Consider the following 5,365-nt stretch of genomic DNA (forward strand, 5'->3'; position numbering starts at 1 on the left):
GTAGTACCTTTTAACAGGCTTTGAGGTAAGTAAAGAATGTGTAAATAATATTACCGCATAGGCAGTAGCCCCTGATGCTCTCTTTGGCGTTCGGGAAGAAAAGCCGAATAGAGGATCAAATAAAATTCACAAGAGTCTAACAAAAAGGAGTCAATATGCGTATGCAGGCTTCTCTGCTTGCGTCCGCCGCACTGACTGCAAAAGTGGACACGCTAAAGTAGAACCTCGAGCGGTCCGAGCAAGAGCCCGGGCGTGCCAAGAAGCAGCTCGAGGACAATGAAGGTAATAAATACCTTGTTTAAATATATATAAAAAGGTGCAATTGCAAAAAATGACAGGATTATCATGGCTATTGTAGGGGCCACGTCTGAGGTGGCGACCCTTAAGCAAGCGCTGGTCGAAGCCGAGAAGAGGGCGGCCATGGAGCGCATCGAGCGGGAGAAGTATGAGGCCGAGGTTGGCAAGGTATGGCAAGAGCTCCAGGCTCTCATGGAAAAACATGAGAGTTTGGAGCTTGACTCAAAGACGCGAGCGTCTGAGCTTGCGGTGGCTATTGAAAATGCCAAGTCTGCCAAGGCCGAATCCCAGAAGACCCTCCAGGAGTTGGATGAGGTGAAGAAGATAGCGGCGGGTAAGGCATTCTTTATGCAAAGCAAACACATAAACGTGAGTTACTTGTTACTTACTCGAATCCGGAGCTCTCCAGGAGCATTCGCAGATCTTCCCTGGAGTGTGTCCGATGCCGCCGCATTCTATCGAGCCGAGGAGGGCAGCTCGACAGAGAAGGTGTTCTGGTCTCAGTATGCTGAGGCCGGACACCCCGTGCCCCTGAGCGACCAGCTGAAGCAACTGGTCGAGCTCCACAAGGCGGCCGGACAGGCCATGAAGGGCCTCATAGTTCGGCTGTGGCCTGGAGGGGCTCTGCCTGGGAGCTATTTCGGGCTGGTGCGGCGGCTGGTGGAGGCCTGTCCAACGCTCGAAGTCATCAAGCGCTCCGTCTGCATTGAAGGTGCCCGTAGGGCCCTTGCCCATGCTAAGGTGCACCGGGGCAAGCTGGATGCTGAGAAGCTTGTGAAGGACGGGCCACCGCCGCGGAAAGAGCATCGCAAGCCCGAGAATTATTATAAGGATGTTCTGAAGGGTGCCTGCCTTGTGGCGGATGAATGTTCTAGGGATGTAATTTTTGAGTGAAACTTGCTCGTTTTGTCCTATGCGCTGAAAACTTGTTCATATGCGCTACGCAATGCTGTTGGAATTTAAAATATTACCTTCTGTGCGGCTGTATCAATTCTGAGAGATGGAAAGCCGTCGGCTTCTGCCCCCGTGCCGCTAGTGTTGGGGTGTTCGGGGATAAACCTGAGCGCTCTTTTCCCATGTTTGGGTCCTTCGAGGGAGGCGCTCAGCCCAATGAACAAGGCATCGGACTATAATGCGTGAACACTCTCACTTAGCCATAGAATTCTATAATTTTAAATTTCGGCGAAGCCCCTGGTATTCGGAAGACCGAGTTCGGGGTGCTATCCACGCCTTGGCCGGACAGGGCCGACTCCTCGCTTTAAGCGGCATAAGTCGTTAGGGACTCGAAAAACCTCTCGAACAGCGACCAGCTCTCGCTTCATCATGACAGTCAGTTTTAGCTTTCTCCACTGAGGTGCTCGACCCAGCTCAACTAGGGCACAATCGCAGTGGTTCTCCTAGTGCTACCTTAGCCGATATAGCGGAACGTAAGGCACCAAAACATAGGAGCCGGGCAAACCCAACTATTGACCCAAGACATGATTCGGAGCCGATGCATATAATGCTATAAGTTCGGGGTGCCGCACTTGTTAAAGTGTTCGGACTTCTCACACCATATTGAGGGGTACTAAAGCCCCTGGCATATTTAGGCCGTACCAAAGTGTACGGGTGCAATATGTCGTTAAGGAACATATATATATATATATATATATATATAGTAATGCAAAAATAGACAAAAGCTATGCACTGTTTATTAAAGAGGGATGCGATCAAAGCAGAACGATACAAATAATGCGATAAGCAAAAGGTTGGACTATGTAACATGTCCGTTCCAGGGGCAAGCTGCGGAATAGTATGCAAAACAGGTATACTGCTTGTGATAGAGACCACCTGGGAGTTCCGTAATGCGGCGTGGCTTGTCTGCTTCCCTGGTTCTTACATCGTTTGTGTGGCAATTGAACTGCCGAACAGGCCTTCCGAAGTGTGGAGTCCTAAAAGTAAGAGAAAATTAAAAAATCGGCAGCCCCTAGTGCGGTTTAAGCCGTGTTTCGGGCGTGCCGTGATGGTGGCCCTTCCCCTGTACCCATGGTATTTCTAGAGCGTAGTTATGTACACGAAGTACTGGTGTCGCATTTTTGCGAGGGCTGGGGTTGGGGCCGCATTGCTATGCCTGCTCGGATCGTGCCAGGCGGTCTTGTTGTAGGTTACTCCGGGCGCGCTTGACGGTGTCCGGTCGTTTAATGGCCGGACTGGAGAACTGCCTGGAGAGGCTGCTTTGTACTTCCGCTGCAAGGGCCGTGTTGTGCTCCTCCATTCGGAGGGAGCGTTCGGTGTTTCCATTGACCATAATTACTCCTCGAGGGCCTGGCATCTTGAGCTTAAGGTATGTGTAGTGCGGTACCGCATTGAACTTGGCGAATGCGGTTCGCCCGAGCAGTGCATGATAGCCACTTCGGAATGGGACTATGTCGAAGATTAACTCCTCGCTTCGGAAATTATCCGGAGATCCGAAGACCACTTCAAGTGTGACTGAGCCTGTACAGTTGGCCTCTACACCTGATATTACGCCTTCAAAGGTCGTTTTGGTGGGCTTAATCCTCGAGGGATCTATGCCCATTTTCCGCACTGTATCCTGGTAAAGCAGGTTCAGGCTACTGCCGCCGTCCATAAGGACTCTAGTGAGATGAAATCCGTCAATAATTGGGTCTAGAACCAATGCGGCGAATCCGCCATGACGGATGCTAGTGGGATGGTCCCTTCGATCAAAGGTGATCGGGCAGGAGGACCATGGGTTGAACTTTGGGGCGACTGGCTCTACCGCGTATACGTCCCTTAACGCGCGCTTCCGCTCCCTTTTGGGGACATGGGTTGCGTATATCATGTTCACCGTCCGCACTTGTGGGGGAAAACCCTTCTGTCCACTGTTGTTCGGCGGCCGGGGCTCCTCGTTGTCATCGCTATGCAGCCCCTTGTCTTCATTTTCGGCGTTTAACTTGCCTGCCTGCTTGAACACCCAACAATCCCTGTTGGTGTGATTGGCCGGCTTTTCGGGGGTGCCATGTATCTGGCACAAGCGGTCGAGTATTTGGTCCAAACTGGACGGGCCCCTAGGATTCCTTTTGAATGGCTTTTTCCGCTGGCCGGAGTTAGAGCCTCTGAATCCGGCATTAACTGCCGTATCCTCAGCATTGTCGCCGTTAATGCGGCGCTTCTACTTGTTGTGACGCGACCTGCCACTACTATCCCTGGTATCCGAATTACCAGGGTTCTTGGTCATATTGTTGCTACGAGCAAGCCAGCTGTCTTCTCCCGCGCAAAAGCGGGTCATGAGTGTCGTGAGTGCTGCCATAGACTTCGGCTTTTCCTGTCCAAGGTGCCGGGCAAGCCAATCATCACGGATATTATGCTTGAAGGCTGCTAGGGCCTCAGCGTCCGGACAGTCGACTATTTGATTTTTCTTTGTTAGGAACCGTGTCCAGAATTGCCTGGCCGATTCCTCTGGCTGCTGAATTACATGACTTAGGTCATCGGCGTCTGGGGGTCGCACATAAGTGCCCTGGAAATTGTCGAGGAATGCGGCTTCCAGGTCCTCCCAACAACTGATTGATCCTATTGGCAAGCTGTTAAGCCAATGCCGAGCTGGTCCTTTAAGCTTGAGTGGGAGGTATTTGATGGCGTGGAAATCATCGCCGCGGGCCATGTGGATATGAAGGAGATAATCCTCGATCCATATCGCAGGATCTGTTGTGCCATCATATGATTCGATATTTACGGGTTTGAAACCCTCGGGGATGTGATGATCCATTATTTCGTCTGTGAAGCATAGTGGGTGTGCGGCGCCTCTGTACTGGGCTATATCACGATGTAGCTCCAATGAGCTTTGTCTACTATGTTCGGCCCTGCCGAATTTGTGGCCGGCGTGACGGTTATCGTCTCGAGCCGTGGGGTGCCCACGTGATCCGTAGATCGATCTTGTTTGCCTTGCCTTGTCCTCCAACATATCTTGTAAGTCCGGTGCATATTCCCGTGCCTTGGTACGGGGTGCGGCTTGAGTGGAGGGTCGAGAAGCTTCTCTGTCGCGGCCACGAGGTGGCCGGTTGGCCGCATCAAGTGCTTCCTCTTCTAATCGGGGTAGCAACCTGAGCTTTGGGTAGCTCTTGGAGGGGCGTTCGAGTTTATGCTCTTCGGCCGCAAGGACTTCAGTCCATCTGTCGACTAGCAAATCTTGATCAGCTCTTAGCTGTTGCTATTTTTTCTTGAGGCTTCTTGCCGTGGCCATAAGCCTGCGTTGAAAACGCTCTTGCTCGACGGGATCCTCTGACACGACGAATTCGTCGTTGTCGAGGCTTGCCTCATCTTCGGAGGGAGGCATATAATTATCGTCCTCGACCTCTCTGTCTGCCGCTCTCTCATGAGGGCTGGTTTCTCCATCCTCCTGTGCTAAATCTTGCTGGAGGGGGTTTTCTTCGGCACTTTCCGGAGTATTATTATCTCCCGTGCTAGAATCACCGTATTTGTTTTGGCGGGATTTTGAGCGGCGCCGCTGACGCCGGCGCTTAGGCTGTTTCTTGGAGGGGTCATCCTCCGCTGTTCCATCGCCATCTCCTTCTTTTGGGGTGTCCACCATGTATATGTCATATGACGAGGTGGCTTTCCAGGGCCTGATAGGCGCTGGTTCTTCATCGTCTCCTTCATCGGCGTCCATACCGTCGATGTCTTCGGAGTCGAAGTCGAGCATGTCGGTTAAGTCGTCGACAGTGGCTACAAAGTGGGTGGTGGGTGGGCTTTAAATTTCTTCATCGTCCGAATCCCAACCTTGCTGACCGTAGTCCGTCCAGGGCTCTCCTGATAAAAAGAGACTTCAGTGTCTTCAGAATATCGCCAAAAGGCGAGTGCTGAAAGATATCCACGGCAGTAAACTCCATAATCGGTGCCCAATCGGATTCAATCGGCAGGGGCGCGGAGGGTTCGTTGTCCGGAGAGGAATCCGGCTCCTCGGAGTCACGAGTCTCGCAGAGTGCGGGGCTGGTGTTCGGCTCGATCGCCGTTGGGATCGCAGCCCCCGAGGCGGCGTCCAACCACCCATCCTCGATCGGCGCAGTTGGCTCCGAATTAAGGGCTGAAGCCG

Source organism: Triticum urartu, chromosome 3, assembly GCF_003073215.2.
Source record: "Triticum urartu cultivar G1812 chromosome 3, Tu2.1, whole genome shotgun sequence".
Taxonomy (NCBI): domain Eukaryota; kingdom Viridiplantae; phylum Streptophyta; class Magnoliopsida; order Poales; family Poaceae; genus Triticum; species Triticum urartu.